The sequence below is a fragment of the Lonchura striata genome, chromosome 3 (genome assembly GCF_050655825.1).
Source record: "Lonchura striata isolate lonStrDom1 chromosome 3, ASM5065582v1, whole genome shotgun sequence".
Lineage (NCBI taxonomy): Eukaryota > Metazoa > Chordata > Aves > Passeriformes > Estrildidae > Lonchura > Lonchura striata.
In genome coordinates this window covers 76,605,422-76,627,593 of record NC_140705.1, presented here as the reverse complement: position 1 = coordinate 76,627,593, position 22,172 = coordinate 76,605,422, and the positions used below count along the sequence as shown (strand labels likewise).

The 22,172-nt window shown below is 39.3% G+C and overlaps 1 protein-coding gene across 6 annotated transcripts in view; it reads right to left on the bottom strand.

Annotated features, from left to right (window-relative positions):
• PDE10A (phosphodiesterase 10A) overlaps positions 1 to 22,172 on the bottom strand; it is a 352,020-nt gene that overhangs the window by 177,065 nt on the left and 152,783 nt on the right. The window lies entirely within an intron of this gene.

Genomic DNA, 22,172 nt, shown 5'->3' with positions numbered 1-22,172 from the left:
TATACTAAAATGTTTAAATTGAAACAGCTAATCAGATTGAAACGACTGACAAAAAGAAAGAGCCAATCACCCGAAAAAATTAAAGCAGGTCCTTTAGGCTGATCAGTCCCAAATTGTTCTGTCAATTAAAAGAGTAAAGTACGGAAATTGTACACCATCAATTTATAATTGTAGAAATCTTGTATAACTATGCTAATCTATGCTAAATTCCTCAATTACTGCTCATCCAAACTGCAATTGTCCAAATATCACTTTCTCAGACTGGATTATCCATGTATTCATACGAGGCATATCAATTGTGCATGTATAAATATGTATCTGTATGTTCATCAAACAGGCAAAATACATTTTAATTTGTAAAAAATCATCAGATATTCTAGAAAAGCAGCTTTCAAGTTAAGGGTTATTTACAAACTATTCATCTGATTACTATTCATTAGCCATTGGCAATTCCTACCTGATTGATCACCTGCTTCTTGGCTGGGCAAGCAAAAAAAATCACATAAAAAAGTTAGAAGATAGTGAAAATTATTTTTCAAGCTCTTTACATTTATATTTGTTAATTACACAGATTTGCAGATGTTATCTCATGGCCATCTCAATACCTGGGGATAAATTCGTGGTGAATCACATTTGCTCCTCAATGTCAGTCTCGGTTTTCATTGTTCAGTCACCATCAACATTTCCATTGGCACAGAGCAGTGATGTCACTGACCCCACAGTGGTACTAACCATATACTCACGTCATTTACCAGAGAAGTCTCACCCACTCCAATATGAAACAGTGAGATCTGCTACATCATCCCCCCCACACATCCTCTCCCCCTGAAGAAAGAGGTTGGTGCATTCCCACGTGCCAGGTGCAAGGGTTCAGGTACAAATGCTGTGTGTCAGTGCAGCCATGAGCAAAGGATTTTAGTTGTATTTACATAGATAAACGTGATTTCATGGGAATTCAGAAGTCACAGCACATTAAAGCCATCAGGAGGTCACTGAAGCCATCAGGTGCATTGTACTTACAAGCATAGGCCTGGTTTGAAAGCAGCAAATAAGACTGTTTGGCAATAATTGGGCAATATTAGTCAACATACTTCATGAAAAACATTGTGGGGAAAAAACAAAGTTATAACAAAGGTTTTTTTGGTATTAAAACCAGCTTAAACCAAAAACCTGTTCTTTCCCAGTTCTGTTGGCTCCATTTTAAGAATGACAGTGACTCATCTTTTATCTGGTCCCACTCTTTTGTCTGGTAAATCCTCTTATCTCATCTTAATATCCTGAGTCCATTCTACCATGTATGACCAATTTCTTGGGAAAAAAAGATTAAGAAGAAATAGGACAGAATATGGGGAAAGGGAGTTGATAAAAACATAGGATGACAGCAGTAGAGGAGCTGACAGAACCAAACACCTGAATGTGGGTGAGACAGAAGCAGCCTCAATTAAACAGAGAGAAGACAACCTGCTGGAAAAGTGGGGCAGGGGCAACAAAAGTATAAATGCAGCTAAAATCCAAGCTCTGAGGCTTCTTAAATACAAGTAAAAATATTTATGGAAAAGTCCTGAGCAAGTTGATAAAAATAATTGTTTTGATTTTGTCTTTTTTTTTCCCCCAGGGATTTTCTGCTAAATGATCTTACAGAATGTAGTAATTGCCACCCAGATACTCAATTGCTATCATAAATTAGAAATATCCAGAAAATACATTGTTTCCTAAAATCTTATTCTATTAACTTTTAGGGTAATTTATAGAATTTCTTACTTCATAAGAGTTTGTTCTTACAAAGGACAATTCTGAAACACCACACTCGCACTGGGAGTAAGTTTGTTTAAAGGCTATATATCAGCCTTTTTCTTTGATTCACACAAACACTCATCCAAGCCACCTCTTTTCCACACAAACATTAATTGCACATGTTGGTAACTGGCAAACATGTCTAGTAGCCATCTTGAAAATATTCTGGGGAATTACCTAGTCCAGGTGCAGAAGAAATACTGTGAGATAGAAAATGAATGACAATTCTTACAAAAAATGAAAAAATCTCTTATTTTTTAAGAAGTCCAAGTCTGTTCAGAGATAACTGACACCCAGAAAAACAATAATCAAAAAATGTAGATAAATATCTAGTTTACTTTCAGTATTTTGTTCAGCTCTGCTATGTCATTGCACTTTCTGCTCAGCTTTCAACACAGCTGAAAGGTTCTGTGGCTAGAACTATATATGATAAAAGCTTGTCTAGAAGTGCTATGCTGTGTGATGTATGATAGTGGGTACATTAATAAAGCTGTGAAGACCATGTCTTTTCCTGCCATTTTTTTTACTTTCTCTTAGAAACATACAAAACTATGAGAAGTTTTCAGAATTATTTTCCAGGGAAAAACTACAATCCTTTATGGAAAGGAAATACTTCATGTGCAAAGGTAGGACACTTTTAATCACAAGATTTTCTGGTGGACTAAATGTTACTAAAATATTACTAAATATTACATTGAAATTAAAAAAATAGAATTCATTTTAAAATGGGGAAAAAAAAAGCTGGTGTCAATATACAGAGGAAAACATTTACAATACTTGTACTCAGATTTGTTTCCTATAAAAGACTCTGAAATAAGCCAAACAAAGCCTTATGAAGCCATCTAGCATTTTGTGCTTTCCAATGCAGAACAAAGAACAGATATCTATTGGTTTTATTTAGAGAGTTTTCAGAGAGCAAAATGGCTGCTTGCATTTAAGTTACTGTTATTAAAGTAGGGGACACTTCTCCAGAAAAAACTGCCCTTTAAAGAAGTTAAAATTCCTGTAGCAGCTTTCTTTATGGAGATGCTTTATTAAAAACGAAAAGCAGCATAAATACTGCAAGCTTTCTGATACAAAAAAACATTTTTGGCATCCTGTCCAGCAGAACAGGATCATGGCCTGAGACCTGAGCCTCTGAAGAGGTAATGAAAAATAAACAGCAAAGGATGTAATAGTTAGCATGGTAGGCAGCAGCATTGCTGTTACCTAGTACTGTTGGAAGAGCTATTTTTATTGCAAGAAAAATAAACAGCATTATCAGGATTTTTGTATTTCTACCTTTCTGTTTTCATAATGCAATCTAGAGTTAATTTATAATAGAAATTTGTTACAATTTGCTGTCTGCTACAAACAAACAAGTTATTTCTATTCTGTACTGAACTGGAACATAAAAATTCTATTATTTACATGAACTAAAGAATAGATTTAACAAAAGTCCAAAAGGAAAGGTAAATACTGACTTACATTGTGCTCATTCACCGTGAGTTGTGTGTGCATCTTGCTAGCACACAGCACAGAGTATACACTGCTATTTTCACAACAGGGATGCCAGCTTTCCCCCTAACTCTCTCTTGCAAGCCCTTTCTTGATTTTCCCAATCTTTACAACCAAAAGCAAAATTTTCCCTAATATAGTTTGAATGGTTCACAAAAAGTCCTACTGGCAAATTCTTTGATGCAATTATCAATCTCAGCTCTGAGTTTAAGTGTATAATTTTGATCCAGCCTAAAGCTACAGCTGGTTTCTCTACGATATTAACAGCAGTACAAAAAAAAAAAAAAAAAAAAAAAACAAACAAAAAAAAACCACAAAAAAAAACAAAAACAAACAAAACAAAACAAACACCAAAAAACCAAACCAAACAAACCCCAGAGACTGAGTCTAACTTTCCAACTTTTAGAATTACCTATAAACAAAACAACTTCGTGTTGAATGCAGGCACCTTGTTGCGATGTCTAATCATTACTCTAGGGAAGTAAGTGCTTTTTAAGAACACTTCACTCTTTTCAGTTGAATTCCTCCTTCCTTCAGTTGCACTGGCTACTAAGCTACCCGCTATGAGGAACAGGACTTTTACTCCTGCCTTTCTGTTAAAAAAATCAGACCTGAAACTGTAGCTGTTGACAGTGAAATGCAGTCATTAGTCTTTAGGGTTAACACCTTGATGAGACAAAAAGTGAAAAGAAGTACATACCTCTAGCAACCACAGATTTCATGTGTTTTCTAGGAAGTTGGTTTCAAAACCATGACCTGTTTCTATATAGAAGCATACCTTTGCAGTCCTGAAAACTAAAAAGCTTGACTTTGAAAATGAAAGCTTGAACTCTTCAAGTTTGTTATACAAACGTAGCTGTCCCAGATGGGGTCTCAGACTGCTGTAACATGCATTCATTCAACACAACTGAGCTAATAAAATTGAGAAATGTTTATTATCTAAGCAACTTTTCTCCATCGTATCCTAACCTTAGGAACCAAGAAATTCAAACAAACGTATTTCTTTACAGCAACATACATGCTGTAAAGAAATGCACACTATGAACATGCACCCGCTGTCTTTATATTCCACTGTAGGACATATATTCCACCATAGGAAACACATTATACCCTTTTCTTGCCTGTTCTTCCCACTTCTCCCCCCTATTTTTTTCTCTTTTTCTTTCTCCCCCTTTGTCTTTTTCACATAGACATATTTCTCTAGCTGCAGAATTAACAATATAGATTTTCTTTGTGCAATATTTTAACATCAGCATGTGAAACCCACCACACAGAAGGCTGAAGTATTACTGCTGTCATCCTAGAATAAATAGTCTCACATACACAGCCCTAGACCATTGCAGAACAGCTTTGATTCAGTACAGTTCTCCTCTAGAAATAAAATAATTATCATATAATTCTATTCATTGGCTTGTATCACTTTGTTTACTTATTCCCCATTATCTCCTTTGCCATCATCCAGCAGCTCCTGTTATTCCCATAGCTTTCTCTCTCTCATGCATGATCCATTTTTCTCTCCAGTTTACTGTTTCTCCCCATGCTGCCACATCTCCTACATCTCAGAAAATGTACTTCAAGCTGGCAGCATCTCTGTTCTCTCAGCTGCAACAAACTCTTCACCTGTTTTCCCTTTACTACTTCTAAAATCTTTCTCCAGACTTTGGATAAAATCTTCCTGCCCTTCTGCTGTGCAGGTCCCACAAAAAGCTCTAGTCCTCAAAAGGGGAGGGAGATTCTTCCCAAGCCTTGGGTCTAAATAAAAGTTAGCTGTTAAAGTAGAAGGGGAAGGACAGAGACTGCTTGTTCTCTACCAGAAGCCTGGGGCTGCCTATGGAGGAGGCTTTAAGATGGTAGAAATTAAGCAGCATTATCTTATCAGCTTGGCCACAGAGACAGGGAGTTTTTCATCTCTTCTGCTTGATATAGGTCCACCAAATGAATAACTGGGAGGCTTGAGTACAGATCACAGAGTTCAAGCAGAACAAATAGGACATCCTACTCCATGATAACACAAGACCAGCAGCCTGGAAATAAAATAGGCACAAACAATTTCTTTATGTTCTCTCCTTAGAAAGAAAGTAAAATTGGATTCCATAGGTATAACTGACAGGAGTCCTGTTCAGGTTAGGAATCTTTGTATTCTTGCTAGCCAGACAGGGCAGGGATTTTAAAATATATTGATTGCTTTATTATTTAGAAAATAAATATGGAACTGTATACTGCTGTCATATTTGGAAAGAACAGACCTGAGCATTTACAAAATTTTGAAAAAAAAGTTTATTTGAACTTTTTTCCATTTTTGTCTGTTAATGTCCTGCACCTTTAGGACAAAATCAGAAGGGAAAGCACAGTGTAACCCAGTTGATCTCTACAGCATCCTCAGCTCTCTCTAGCTGGATACAGTCTGGAGAGATGTAAATGCTGAACCTTGGGTATAACTATTTTCAAAGCAAAGCAACAATGTGGTTCCCACCAAACCCCATAACTCAGAATCCGTACACTGAGAAAGGTTCTGGCAAGCCTCCATTTTCCCAGAGCAGAAAAAGTAAATAACACAGTGATCCCAACACCCAAGTCAATCAGACCATCTCTACATCTGATATGGCTCATGCACACTCAGATATAATTATCTATCATTATCTTTTTTTTTTTTATTCAGTACAGACTGACATCCAGACAAAACAAGCCATTAATGCAGGAGCAACTCTGGGTTTATTTCTGGAGGAAGGATTCCTTTGTGAGACTGCAAACCTCCCATTTGGCTAAAGCTCTCTGTGAGGTTTTCACCTGAGGTTACTCTAAGTTATCGTTTGACTGAATGGGCTTTCACCAAATAAAATCTGAATAATTTTATTGGAAAAGCAAAACTTTTTTGCTGCCAATAGCTTTTCCTGTTTACCAGCATATGCTCTGTAGATGGTTTACCACAATATAAACTTAAATTTGAACACCATTTTTCTCACCTAGAAAACTGTGGGAGTAAATATTTTGAATATTTAATTCCCATGGAGCTCTAAAATAACAGGACAACATTAATGCAGCTGTAAATGATCTATAGAGGAGGGCTTTAAATGAAAGGGAAAGGAAGCCACAAGAACCTTTAGATGGAGGAGGGGAAAAAACAGACAGGCAAAATTTTTAAATTATATCTTCCACTTTTTTGACATTTGGTATTTAAAGAGAGTAGTACTATCTCTCTCAGACCATTTTCCTTGACTAATCAAGGCACAATCTTTTAGTTCTTTTATATAACAGTTGTTCTGTTTCCTGGTGTCTCACCTTATAAGCCCTTCACTATGCCTCTTCCACTTGGAATTCACTTTTCCTCAGTGCAGGTGACTACAGCTGCAGACAGCTCTGGCTAATGTTTTACAGACAGCTTGAACATTTGCCTGTTCTTTTGGATACATTTTGCCTGATACATCATGATCACAGTACAGGGAGGGTGGGAGGAGGAGTCACTGCTGCCCAAGTCATTTTGTGATGAACATAGCCATGAGGACTTTCTTTCCTTTTGGTTGTTTCCAGCTGATGAGCTCAAAGACAGCAATCATATTCGTCCCTAGGTGAATGATATTGCACTTTGAACTGCTATGTTTCATTCTGCTTCCAGTCATACAGACTTCAGAGCTCTCTGAATCATACTGCAGTCTGCACCAGTTCCCCTCTGTGAAGAAAATGGACTCTCAAATTTTATAACCTATAAACTTTGCTAACACACCCTTACTTGCATGTAGGAAAGAAAATAGAAAGCCAGTTCAGTCCCCAGACAAGTTCTTGCTAAATTCAATTTGCAACCTTCCTTATGCCAATAGAGCATTTGTCTTCCCCTTAGCTATAAACACTTCATTTTCAGGTGGTCCACAGCACTCAACATATTTCTGCAGACTTCACAGATACTCAAGACATTGCCTGACAGCTTTGCAAAACAGGGAAGCAGTATTCATTAATACTGCCTTACAGAGGAAGAAACACAAAAGTTGTTTTTTTTTTTCCTGAAGTTATGCAGGAAGTTTTCAAAAAGTGTCATAAACAGACCACTGAAAAAATTACGCAGATGCATTCTGGTCCCCGCTCTGTTCCTCCGCCTGCAACATCACTGTCTGTTCTCTCCTCCATCACACGTAGGAGCACAGAGTCCAGGCTGGGGCTGGCTCCAGGCAGAGGCAAAGTAAGCAGATCCCGAAAGCCGCAGACTGCCGGAGGGCACCTGGCTGCCTGCTCTGCCTTTCCAGGAAGGCAAGCAGACGAGCTCTTCCAGCAGGGTAGCCACCCAAAGAGCACAACTCCAGCCCTGCCTAAAAAGCCTCCTGCTGTCTCAGCCACCAAGATCATGACCACAATGCATGTCTTGTATTTAGTGCCTGCTGTCCTGCTTTTTTAAGGAAAACAAACTTCTGCTCTCCTTTGTTTTCCCTCTTCCCATGGCCATTTTTCTTTGCTATACGTGACACTAAACGTGTTTTAAAACAAACCCTCCTATTCAACGGAAGTGTAATTTTTCAAAACCACCCTCATGGCTTAGATCAAACCATCCCTCCTATGAACTGCCAATCTTCTATGCAAGGCCCATTTACCAAGAATTAAGTTACAATGTACATAAATGATTTAATTTGAGAAGACATTTAGAAACCTCAAATAACAACAATTGACCTGTTATTTGAATAAAAACCCAAAACAAAACAAAAAAATCTACCCAATCCCCACCAATCTATGTTTGCTTTTAGCTCATAGTGAGATGTAAAAAAGCCCCCACCTCTCCAGTTAAACCTACCTTCTTGTAATTGAGAACTGTTCTTTGTAATCAGATATCTGGCCTGGCCTGAGCGTAGAAGGAGGATTCCCACCTAGAGATTAGTGCACTGTTAATATTAACAGCTTTCATGAGATCACTGCATTACTCTGCCAAATGAAAATACTTGATCCACATGAACTATGCCGAAGACTGACACACAATTTGAGGTGCTTCTGAGATTTTTCTTAGATTTTCCCAATAGCTGGGTTTCAGGCAGCAATACAGACATAACTGACACAGCGGCAGCTGCTGCAGTCGCACTGGCCTGTACTCCGTTTTGGACACAAACAGCCTGACCCCAGCAGGATTTATTACAGCTTCTACTTCTGTGTATATTGTTCAGATTCAGGTTTTCAAAAGACTTTTTGAAACCAATCTTGTTTTGAATAACAACAACAAAAAGTTAATTCACACTACTACTCTTCCATGAAAATCAGCATAGCTATATATCAGCAAAGACACTTCTTTTTTAGAAGAGAGATATCAGTGTATACCACATTCCCAACTCTCTATAGCATTTTAAGGAAATGCAAGAATAAATGTAGGAAGGAATGAAATAAACCTAGAAATCTCATATATGAAAGTACAAAAGAAAAAGGAAAAACAGCTGTGTTAATCAGATGGTATGTTAAAACTCAGAAGGAAGGGAAATATAGTGAAAGGTAATGGAAAAGTAAATGAAGTCATCTTGGAACTCTGGGGAAAATTTTTGCCATTTAGCTAGTAGTTATTTTAAATCTTACCACACCCCTGCAGCAGTTTCAGGCAATCAGAAATATGTTTATCTAATGCACCCTTCAAGTTCTTGCTTCGCAAACCATAAAACAGCTTTCCTGGTGAGACGTCCAAGGCAAACAATGATAATTCACTCATTTACCTACATAAAAGATTGTGTCCTTGCTTTGACTGAAACCTTGCACCTGTTTTTTTCTGCTTTGTGCCAACATAAAGACACAGACTTCAATGGATTGGGTTATTTCTACAGCAGTCAAAGAGAAGAGTGAGACCACATGTTTTTGGCCTTTTCTTCCAGCCCTTCTCTTGTCTTCACTGCCTTATTCACTCTCCATAATTCTTCTATTTTTCCCATTTATATGCCTTTCCAATTGCAGCTTACAGGGATATGGCTGAGATGAGGGTCTCTTCCTTCCAAGAGCAAAAAATGCAAGAAGTTATTTAAGCCTGAGGCTGCAGGTGAGTACTTGCTGCAGTTACATGGGACAAAGAGTAGATGCATTTCTCTATAAGCACAGGACGTGAGGGTAGTCTAGGAATCCCCATGCAGGTATTTGAATTGCATGAAGTGAGCAGCAGCAAATAACTTCAAGCCCACCACTCCAACTAGATGAATCTACCAGATGGAAAATCACTGAAAAAGCTAACAAGACTGTCATTTTGCTGATTAGTCAGCATGTGCCTTCCAAGCCTGTTTGAAAATAAAACAAAAGAAAACAAAGCAAAAAAGTCTCAGAAAGCCAGGGAAAGCAGAATTACAATTGGGCTTTCCTTGCATGAGACCAAACCAAACTGCCCACATATGTAGACACAGTCTCCACTGGCTATTTAGATATAAGGTACATTTTTCAAGCTCTGTATTAACTGTATAATGAAAGGTATTTCTTTATAGTTCTTTATAATAAGTATAATTTTAAAAGAAAACCATGTGGGACAAAAGGAGCAGATGCTATATGAAAGCATCTTTACACTAGAAAAATTGTTTAAAATTCATTCTTCCTTGGATGATTAGGCTACTCACCAAAAGTTACTGTGGGAATCATTACGACTTTGCAGGTAACTTTAAAACCATTATGTCCTGCTGTTTGGGAAATGTGTTTACTTGAAAAATAATTTTTCTGAATTTCTTTAATTTGTCATAATTATTTGCATTCTATCTCCCATAAAAGTGCAACAAAATGGTATTTTTGACTCCATTAGTACATATTATTGGTTGTGGTTTTTTTAGAGATTTGCATATTCCAGGTACAGGCATTGACTGAGCCTCCTCAGCTGACAGGTCACTTCAGCCCATGTTTAATCCTTGGAACATTTTGTTCTTATGTGTTTATGGACTGTGTGAACACTGTGCTTGCACAAATGACTATTACACACACTAAACTAACTAATTAACACAATGCTGAGGTATACCTAAGCACTTGTGTATCTTGATGGTACCTGGTTGTTTTCAGAAACTTGAAGACCCAGGGTTGTGTAGTGTAGTTAATAATTAAGAAGGTTTGCTTCTTCTCCAGAGATGCTAAAACTGTATAACTGATTAAAAATATTTCGAATATGCAATGTGTAACCATGCTGTGTGAATCACTGCTATTTTAAAAATCAGCCTAACAAGGTTAAGCTTGAAATTAGAAGTTCACCTAAGTTTCAGAACTTAGACTGGTAATTCAATGAATGAGACTAGGAAAAAATCCTCTCCCATGAGAGTTTGTTTTACAGTTGACTTCACTGAGATTTCTTGCAGATTCTTCCTACAAATAGACTCTCTCCCAGCAGGGCAAGACCATCAGGCAGGCTTATCTGCAATGGCCTCTACTATGTTCCTAGCCACCTTACCTTTGAAAAAAATTTTTGAGGGAAAGGGGTATGCATGTTTTAACCAGAGCTTTTCACATGAAGAAGTCTGGGAAAACAGATGATGAATAATGGCTTCAGAACAAAGCCCAATCAACAGAGTGCCTTCTCACACTGGTAACTGGCTGAAAGAGTTGGTTTAACTTGTTCTGTGTGATAAAATAGTACCAAAGAGTAGGAAGCAATCTAAAAGTACTTGTTTTCATATGTTAGCAATAGTGTTTTTGTAAAACACTAAAATACTGTCAGAAATTAAAGATTAAAGCATGCAGCATAAATTTAATGGTTGCCAAATGTCTCTATCCAGTATTGTTAGAAACTCTAAAACATGCCAATCACAAATGCCTCCTGGACACTGATTTTCTGCCTTACTGTCATGCTCCTTCCCTCGCCCCAGTCATCAGTTTTCCCTTGCAGCTCTGTGAATCAGAAAACTCAACACACTCTGAATCACCCCAACACTCATCGAAAAGGTAACTCCCCAAGCAACAATTTGCTTGATGTGGTGATTGCAAACAATATATATGTGGCTGAGGGACAAGGAGCTGCGTGTTACCACCACACAGTTTTGGTCGCCAAGGCCAGCTGAGCTCAGCTGGGAAAAATACTGCACCTTTTAAAAAGTTTAGTTATTTCCCCCCTTGTTTTTTTTTTTTTTTTTCTCTTAATGAATGTGTTTGCAAAAACAAACACATAAGAAAAGAAAAAAGACAAAACCAAACAAAGTTATTTTAAAGCTGTCTGGAATAAAAAAAGTATAAACATGAAACTAAACATGACTTATGCATGCAGACATACAAAGATCCCCAAAATCTCTTGAAATATTAGATTTTCTTGACCCTATATTCATGTTCAAGAAACTGCACTATATTCATGCTGGGAGATATTTTTGGGACAACTTGATACATCTAAACTTAGATAGCATCTTTTTCTGCTCTGTTCCCCTCATTGAATCCATTTTAAAATGAGAATTAAAGAAAAAAAATTACTTACTCTTCCAGTAGAGCAGCATCTCTCAGGGGTGCATGGACTAAGAAAATACCCTGAGGGCAGAGAGGGTACTCCTGGGTTGGGGATAGCACTCTGTTCCAGAATTAGGTCTCCCTCTGGCAGCCCATCTTCCACCCCACAGGACAGGAATTCCTCTCTCTCCTGCCCATCCTCCTCACTCAGTCTCTTAGATGGCATATCCTGCTCTCTCATCCTGCTCACTGTTAACAGGAGGACCATAACATTTTAGCTAGTTATCCCAGCTGCTAGCAGTTTGGTCCCTCTCCCTTAATAAAGGCCTGCAATGAGGAGGTGAAACTGACAGCCCAAATTTGCGCTGCCTACTCCTGATTCTTCATGCAGGCAGACTAGCATTGCCACTACCAGAAAACAGGAGTTATTGCTCAGCAACAAGTGATGGAAGTTCTTACACTGTTTTTTTATGTTGGAAATCTCTTAGGCTTGCCTTCCCTCTATTTCTGCAGGTGTAAGTGTTACTGAAATAATTTTTATCTCCTTATCTTTCAGGTCTTTGTATATAGAGCTTTTCCTTCTTGTCTTTCTTAGCTGTCCCCTTGACAGATTTTGCATGTGAGTTACTAGGAGTTAGTACCTTGCTTCATTTTAACATCTTTATGACTGTGCATGAATCATGGCTGCAAAGCTGAGTACAATGAAGGCCTCTCCAGAAAGGTCTTACATAAATCCTGTTCCCTGTGCCTATAAAAACATAATCATTTCTCACTGTGCTATCACTGGAGCAAGGCCTTGGTCTCCATGGGTTTGAGGTGGGCTCTGGCCCCGGGAGATCCAGTTCTCTCCAGACCCACCCAAACAGGTGCCAAGCTCTGTACCTTCACCTGCATTCAGGCCCCGAGGGGGTTCCATGTGCTCTCCATTCCCCTACCTCTGAGCCAATGTCAAACTCCTTATTTTACTTTCCAGTGTCTCTTTACAAGCATACCCCCTTCCCACTAGCCCATCCTCCTCCTCTTGCTGTCTCCATCTACTCAGCCTGGCCCTCCCCCATCTCCATGCACTCTCTCTCCATCCCCTTTGTGTTCCCCTCACATGCCTGCTTGCTTTTCATGCTGCCTATGCCTGGATTTCTCTCCTTAAACCCCATCTGGCATGCATTCACTTTCTTCCTCCCACTTTATTCCCCTTCTCAAAATTAACTTCAATAAAACTTAAACAGTGGTCTCTGACACATTCAGAAAAAAAAAATGCCTTAAAACTTATTTATATTAATCTGGAAAACTCACCAATATCAGTCATCTGAGTAAGTTTTTCCAACAAACATGCCAGTCTCACCTCTATTCCCTTTCTCTCCTCTTCCCTCTCATCCCTCTCCATGTTGCCCTTCTCTCTTGTTTGTTCTACTTTCAGCTTTGACTGGAAGCTTCTCAGGGCATCTTTATCTCCGTCAAAAAAGTGCTGTGCATCTTGATAAAAGGGAGGATTGAGATGAATGGAACCAAAACATCCTGCTAATTCCAAACACTACTGAATATCCTACAGTTAAGCTGTGTTAATAAACACCAGCCAGAAAGGGTGAGAAATTACTTAAAACTGTTGCTTTGCTCTCCCAGCTAAAGGCAGCAGAATCCACCAGTAATTTTAGGCAAGCAGAGAAGCCAGGGACAAGAAGGAGAGGCAGGGACAGCTCCTGACCAGCTGTGAATGGGGAAGGAACAAAAAGTCTTGTGACAGAGGCACAACTAACTCTCCTACCTATTTCTTCAGCAGTACCCAATGGCAAACTGAAACCATAAAATTAATGCATAACAGGTTGGTTGCATCGACATAATAGCCTAGCATCAAACACAAAAAGCAGTATGTGTTTGCATGCTGGCAATGCAATAGCGAATTAGCATTTTTAGTAACAATAAAGGAAAAGCAAAAACATGTCCAAGCAACTTCCTCTGCAGGGTAGACCATCAAAACCAGTACAATGGTAAAAAATTCGAGTGGAATGGATAACTCAGGAGGCTGCTCATAGCAAGGGAATGCACTTTGAGAATGACAAGACTAACAGTTGAGTTATTAATGTCTTAAGACTCAATACAGTACTCCTCACCCCTTTAGAAAAGGTTTCTTATTTCATGTGCAGAAATATTCTGCCAAGCAGAGCTCAAATCTTTCTCCATGCTCTGATGGCTTTTTGGTTGCCTGTAGGGCATTAATGGTTGCAAATAATTTCTATAAAAGGGAAGTCAACCACACTTTGAAAATACATCTTTGGGATGAAAAATTAAAAAGTTTTCTTGGTAGTTTCAGTGGGAGAAACACTAGGCTAAATTGCTTGCAGATTTAACTCTTTTTTCATTTGGAAGAGCCCTCTCAGCTAGAGTAGAAGAAAATATTATACTACTTCTGAGCCTAAATCTCAGTCCAGGCCTGCCGCTCTCCAGGATAATGGTGAGAAGCAGATGGAGTTTCCACCAAAGGGGTGACTTCAGCATCCCAGAATAGACTCCCTGTAATCCAGGAGGAAGTAGCTAGTGACCTGCTGAGCCATGTAGACACTCACAAGTCTAAGTCTGGATGGTATTCAGCCAAGAATAGAGCTTGCTGAGTCGCTGTCCATCATTTATCATCAGTTCCTGGCTAACCAGGGGGGTCTCGGACAACTGGAGTTGGCCAATGTGATACCCATCCACAGGAAGGGATGTAAGGAGGATCCAGGGAACTGCATCCTCACTGACCCCGGTGCCTGCCAAGCTTATGGAACAGATCATCTTGAATGCATTCACATGGCACATACAGGACAAATAAGAGATCAGGCCCAGCCATCACAGAGGTGGGAAAGGAAGGTTCTGCCTGACCAACTTGATCCCCTTTTATGACCAGAGGACTCATCTAGAGTCTGGGGATGTTGTCTACTTGGACTTAAGCAGATTTTGACACTGTCACCCATGACACTCTTCTGGAAAACCTGGTAGCCCATGTCTTGGACAGGTCCACTCTTTGCTGGGTTAAGAAGTGGCTGGATGGACAGGCCCAGAGAGTGGAGGTGAATGGTGCCACATCCAGTTGTCAGATGGTCACCAGTGGTACTCTCCAGGGCTCAGTACTGGGCCTCAGTCCTGTTCAATATATTTATTAAAGATCTGGACAAGGACATCAAGTATACCCCCAGTGAATTCTTAGCCAAAACCAAGTTGGGTGAGCTGTTAATCTGCTTTAGGGTAAGTAGGATCTGCAGAAGGATCTGTGCCACTGCACTTGGCATTGGTGAGGTCACACCTCAGATTCTGTGTACAGTTCTGGGGTCCTCACTCCAGGAGGACAACAAGATGCCACAGCAAGCCTAGAGAAGGGCAAAGGAGCTGGTGAAGAGCTCTAGAGAGTGTCATATGAGGAATGGCTGAGGGAGCTGGGGTTGTTTAGAAAAGGAGGCTCAGAGCAACCCTATCACTTTCTACAATTTCCTGAAAGGAGGTTGTAGCCAGGGAGGTTTGGCCTCTTCTCTCAGGCAAATTGTGACAGGAAGAGAGTACATAGGTCTCAAGCTGTGCCAGGGGAGGTTCAAGCTGTACATCAGGAGGAATGTCTTCATGGAAGTGATTATTAAACATTGAAATGGACTTCTCAGCAAGGTTGTGGATACCCCATACTCAGAAGTGTTCAAGAAATAAATGAACGTGGCACGCAGTGCCATGGTCTAGTTGACAAAATGGTGATCTGTCAAAGGTTGGACTCGATAATCTCAGAGATCTTTTCCAACCTAAATGAAATTATTCTGTAATCTTATTGGCATTTTCATGGTCCAGAATTTCTATTAGAAAGAGCAACCACAACCTTCCATCTGAAAATAAAATTAACTTTTGATTGATTATCCCTAGCCATTACCATGAGAGGAATCTCAACACTCCTTCCAGTTTATTGACCTTTGGTTACTAAATGGTTGTCAAGAACAGGATTTTTTTCATGGAGAAGTTTTAAGAGAGGTAATTAGTCAAAGCATCTGACTGCAAGAAAGTGCTAACACCCATGAAAGTTACTTTTTAAGTACTTGAAAAGCCTCATACAGCTTTCTAATAGTACTAGAAAATATATTTCATCAACAGTTCTTCCCTGAGTTTTTATCTCTGCTAAACCAGAACCCCAGGGACAGTCCTGGAGCCTGAGTCAGTGATGAAAGCAGACTGTGTCCAGCAACCACTAAACATTTCCTAAAAAAATCACCAGAATTCTACTGAATTTTTTACTCTCTTTCATTAAGAAGAACATTGAGTTGTATTACTATGAAGTCGCGGTTGCCTGAACCTAGCTTTATTTTTTTTTTAGACTTCATTTAGACTATGTATTTACCAATTTACTTGTCAGTGCTTTGAAGGAGGGACAATCTACTGTTCCACATTCAAGCACTATAAAAAACCAGCACAACAGACCTCTGTTCTGGGTTAGTCCAAGGTATTCTTAAAAAAAAAATAGCAGCTGGTCGGTACAGGGGACAGAAATTAAAAAAATAACTCAATTGACTTTTCTTCACTGGAGTTCAGGAGAAACTTCTGCCTTATGCAAACAGTAGCACAGTGGTCTCCTCTTAGTGTTTACAGTGCCATAGTGACAAGACCTTGGCATAAGCAATTTTTTTTGTCAGGGGAATACTAGGCTGCTCACTGAGCCTCCCTGCACGTACATGCAGTGTGTACTAATGTCAGGGAACAGGAGTGATTAATGAAAACCTCATCTGAAACACCTTACTACTTTACAATAACAGTCCAAAATGCTGTAGCCATAACACAGTGTTAAGATGTGGTTGATTTAGCCACAGCTGTGAAAGACTAAGTTTTATTTTGGTGCTTTTTAATAAGAGGGAAGGAAATGCCTCACATTGCTCAGCAATGATTCCTTTGGGCAATTAGGAACGACATCAACAGGCTGGAGGGATGTTTGCCCAGAAAAAATGAAGGGCACGGGCCAGAAAGCAACAACAGCAGACCCTTGGAGGTTTGGAAGTAACATGAAGGCTACCCAGAGGCAAGACTGGGAACATCTTATATCAGAGAAAACAACAGTAGCTGCATAAAACCCATGCTGTTTTCTGTTTCCAGGTTTACAAAAGCTTCTGCAAATGAGTAAGCCATGTGAAAATCTTAAAAGGTTATAGATAAGACATGGAGTAAACTCAGCTGTATCTGTGTCACAACCAGCAATATGCTGCATTCCTAACGAGAAGATCCTGGATACATTTTGGAAAGGACTCAAGCTGCCAGGCTCAAAGCCAACACAATCTGTGGGTGGGTGCTGGATGCTTGCCTTGAAATTCTCTCCTTGCCAGCAAACCTATGGAGTAACAATGGCATCAGTTTTGGAGGGAGATTTCCTAGTGTTTAAAGCTTGAAGAGACCACAAGTTGATCTACTGTGGCCTCCTGCCATTAAATTTCACTACTGTCCTTTCTATTGAGAATAACTATTTTCATTATAATAAAGCAATTGATTCTTCAGTCAATCAGGCTGTCTGCATGCTCCAAAACTATGAGGAGGAAGAAAGACAGAACTCAAATCTTTGCAACCACAGGTGTGGTACAACCACACATTCCTTGTAGGTGATCCACATACCTATCTTAAGAGAAAATCCAGTTGACTTCCAGGTCTCAGCCTAGTGACCAGGAGAATAATTTTTTTCCCCTGGCAGATCCAAATGTGATCAGCAGTTTCACATGGGATATAAAACTATGAGACACTATACAGGTATCTTAAAATGAGAATTCCTTCTATGTATTATGCGATCTCTCACCTACAATTCTTTCCTGTCCTTGAGGAGGAAAAAAAGGTGAAAACCACTCCCAGTAAGCATAAATATCATTCCCAACCCCTGTGGGCAGCCGGATGAAGCCGTACAGCATGAGACTTTATTTTAACATCAGGATATCTTCCAGAAAGGAAATGGGGGAAACAACAGGATGGAAAGACAAAGTACAAAAATATGGCACAGTCTCAACTGCAAATAAACCTGCCATTTTCTGTCTCTAGTACACTATGCGGGAAACCTACAGGGTAGGCATTTTTGAAGATCACACTCAGAGGTAAAATCGCATTATAAACTCCTAATCTCTTATTCTAACCTTGCTTGCCCTTCAAAAAGCAGCAGTAGAAGGAATTTCTATCAAAGAAGTTAAAAGAAGGCAGACACTGAGATGATAGCATGAGAAATAAACCTAACAAAAATGAGAGAACAAACTCAGCTCATTGACAAATAACACAGCAAGCATTAATTTGAAAGTGTGATATTGAGCCACTTTATTCTGTGTGTGAGGAAATAAATATTAACAATGAGACAACATTTTCAGGTAAACTAACCAGTGCAAGGAGAAGAAAAATAAGTAATGAATGAGGGATAAGCAAGCATATTTTAGGGACAGAGGGAGATCAAGTGCTTTGTCAACATGAGTTACCTAGAGATGAAAGATGAAAAACATGACTCATTCATCATTTGTGGAAGTATCTTCCAAGATTTGGAAACAGACCCCATAGTTTCAGCATTTAGCAAATAAAGATTCTAAAAGATAGGCTGACATTATCTTTCTAAAAGACTAACACCTACATTTTTTGAAACCCTCTCAGATATTTATGAGTAGCCAGGGGGTGCACTTGAAATTGTGAAATTTAATTAGTGAGTCACTACAGAATTATGAAGCATAAATCAGGTCAAGTTCATTTCTATACAGTAGCTGTTGGTCTTGATTCAGGCAAAGAACCAACAGATCTGACCTAACAGACCTTCAAGGATATTTGCTTTTTCATCAGGTTCCATGTGGTCTGGATTGCCAAACAATTCACTTCATTCATTAACAGCATTTTTAAGAAATGAGCCTGATTCTGTAGCTGCCATGCTAAAAAGCCCATCAGCTGTCACCATTGGGAAAGCTTTTTATTTAAAAAAATGGGGGTATGGAGCCAGATAACTAAATCTGGTGGGTTTGTACCCTGCCCTGGAGATGATGAGGAGCAGACCACCAAGAGGACTCTATCCTCTATCTATACCATTCACTGATGATTTACATCAAATACTAGAACTTCACCATCCCCAGCACTGTACTTTCCATGCAAGGCTCGCCTGGAACTTTCCAAAGGTGGCTGTTACACACAGACAACCAGCGCTGCGAAAGGCTTGGCCATTCTTCTCAAGTCACACAGCACGAGTCTGGGTTTGTTCTGGGGAAGCAGTCATGGTTTCCCCAGGGAGAATGATGGAAATAAACTATCAGTGGATTTAAACTATGTGCTTGCTTCTATCAAGGTCATGCTGAGTTCTGTTGCTAGTATCATTCCTACTAATGCAGTGGCAGGATTTTTTCCTCAAATCCCTCCTCTGTTTCTAGCGCCTTTCATTGTAAAAAAAAATCCATGTGGTCATGCTCTTATCATCAGAAATACTCTGTGCCCATATTCCCTGACCTTATCAATTTTTTCACCTCCCCCTACAAGTCTATCATGGACCTGATGATTTTGGCAGGTTCTGCTTCCCATTCTCTGCTCAAAACAGAACAGCATTAAGGAAGGCTAGCAGCTACTTCATCGTAACAACCATACCATGCTTTACAAACCCAAGCAAGAGAGTTTCCACAATGTGAGAGCAATGTGGAAGTAGCATCTAATCACAGTGTGCTGTTGTTGTCTGGCATCAAAAATGGTGATATGAAACACCTGATCAAGTCATGGATTATTTCAGCTTTTCATATGCGCCCATTTGAACCTTTTGTATCAAGTAGAGAAAGCCAGAATGAAGTAACTGTTCTCAAAATCATAGCCCTTTCCTTTATTCATTTAATGGAGCAGATGGTGGTTTCTATATGCTTATTTATTCCTCTTTTTTGCTTTTGTCCAAAAACACAGAAAATTTTCTTTTAGAATATTTTATTTTTCTAAAGCCATGGTAATAGTGCTTGAGCTACAGTCTAAAAATTAATCACTCAAAATTTAAAATCATGTTAAACTTCATGAGCCAAAGGAACTTGTGAAAAGCATAAGGCAAGGATATTAGTATATAAACTGAATACAATTCTACCAAAACAAAAAACCATCCAAATCCAAGAAAATACTGTTATTTTACACTAAGCTGTGAATAATTGAAGCTGATGTCTCTAGCTAAATAGCAACAAGTATTTATAAAAATCTTGGAGGTCAATATGGTGTGCACCACGAAGGTACTTGCTGAAAACAAAACAGCAAAATACCATCCTTGCAGATTTAACAATTTTTGTGTAGTTCTTAAACCATCCAGCCCAGCTTAGTCACTGGGCTATTTCACAAAGCAGAGTTTCTGTGATCATTCTCCCAAAGATGCTCTAGAAAACTTGATTTTCTGTTGATGACTATTTTACTTTTTGACTACAAGGCATTGGCATGGGGCTCCTCTGTTTGACTTTGCAAGGTTAAAGGAAACCTTGTTTAAGTTTTTAAACCCACTTTCTAGCCCTTCCCCCTAAAAATGAAGACTTGAAAATAGTTTGCTTCATACTAGTTTTGTAATCCAAAGTTATACATAAAACTCAACAAGTAAATGCTAGGCCCCAACTAAGTTGATACTGTCATCTTAAGTCTTGTAATCACTTGTCTCAAAAGAATGAGAAAATTATAAGTGATAGTCTCTAATTAGAAGGTAGACTCCACAATTACTAAAGGAACACCATTCAAAAGCAACTTCTGCAAAGAATCCCCAAGGTATTTGCATGTGCAATCAGTAGGAGATATCAGAATTATCTCAAAACTATTTAAAAAAATTGAAACAAATCACTTGAGAACCCCTGTTTGTAATGAAGACCTGTGAGGAGACTGTGTTCTATATTTTCAGTTCCTCTGAATATTTTTGTCACAGTGAAAACTAAAGGATGTACACTGCAGTTTGGCCTATAGTGCACAGGCCCATTCAAAGATGGTATTCCCAGTGAGATATGTAAAAGGTCCTTTACGTTTCCCAAACTGTTCTTAGGGCTCATCCATAATGTCCTGTTAAGAGTGGTGGGAAAAGATACTATCCACTGGTTGACCAAACACACACACTCACAGGTGAAACAGTACGTAGTAGCTTAGGTAAAAGCAGTGTATTCTGAATTTGTAAAGTTACACGGGATTATCTTGTTTCCTTCAGGACATAGAAACTCAACAGTGAGCCAATGCCAGCAATACAGGCACAGACAATAATAAGAATACTGCTATACTGCCTTATATTGCAGACTTTTTGTAGGAGCTGTGCAGCCTAGATATGGTGAAGACAGGAGCAGAACACACTTGACCTTCTTCTGACTGCCAGCTCTAAGCTTGGGGGAGGAAGCTTAAAGGATATTTTCCAGTTTTATTCCAGTGTGTATTTGTTTGGCTAGTATTTCCATTTCCCCTACACCATCATTTGGTGGTTCCCCTAACTTCATCAGGTAGAGAGATCATGTTGTAAAGAGTGGCAGGCAGATAACTTTTTCATGAGCAATTCAGGTGAAAGTGGCTTCAAAGGCAGAGCACTGAGAAGACAGGTTTGATACCTCAGGCCTCAAACTGAATCCAGTGAATGACTCTGCAAGAGGCTTTCAGCATGATTTAATCCCTCTACTGACACCCTTCAGAACCCAGCTGATGTACTTCTCAGCCTTGTGAGGACAATGCCAGGACTAAGCCTGTAGTGCTACAGACACTCAGATTTGATGGGGGGCTTTAACAACTTCCATAATGAGTGATAGTGAGCAGTACAGTACATGCACTTATCTCTTTACAGGTATGATATTAATAAAAAGCAAAATAAAACTCATTATTGCTTTGCATCCGTTCTGAATCTTAAATTATTCATTCTGGATTCCCATAATTTCAGTATACAGAGTCTAAACATGTTCCATGCAGTTTAGTAGTTTTACAAGTATAATCATTAAACACCAGCAACAAATATTGCAACAAGGAGTGAAAAAAAAACCAAACCAAAACAAAACAAAACCCAAAAAAACAAAAACAAAAAAAAAATGCAGAAATCTAAGCTTGCCAGTAAAAATGGGTAAGCCACCACATCCCCCCACTCCAGTCTGGAAACTTCTGGACTTTGTTCCCCCTTTCCAAACTGAACTAAATAGCAAGTGACCTGACTGTTTTCTGTTTCTTAACCTTTAATGTTATTTCTCCTTGGCTGGCAATACTTGGATCACAGTCCCAGCAGCGTATCTCACTAAACCAGACAAATAGTGACACCACATCTATTTTGAGAGGATTGTGAGGGCAGTGGGGTAATAGGGCTGCACACCCCCATGCTCATCACTTCCCTGTTTCCTGGCACACAAAGAAGCAACTAGCAGAATGCCATCTGCCAGGTCCCTGCAGCGCCAGCCCCTCCTGCTCCCTCCCAGAGATACCAGCATCTTGCAAGGAGCCAGTGCTTGCTCTTTTCATCACAGCAAGCCTCCTTTCATGGGCAACTCAGTTTTGGTTTAGTGTCTGTCTCAGAAGAACAGCAGGTTTAGGGACACTTGTTGGTTGTTTCTTGAAACGAGTCACTATTTAGGGTTATGCACTGACAT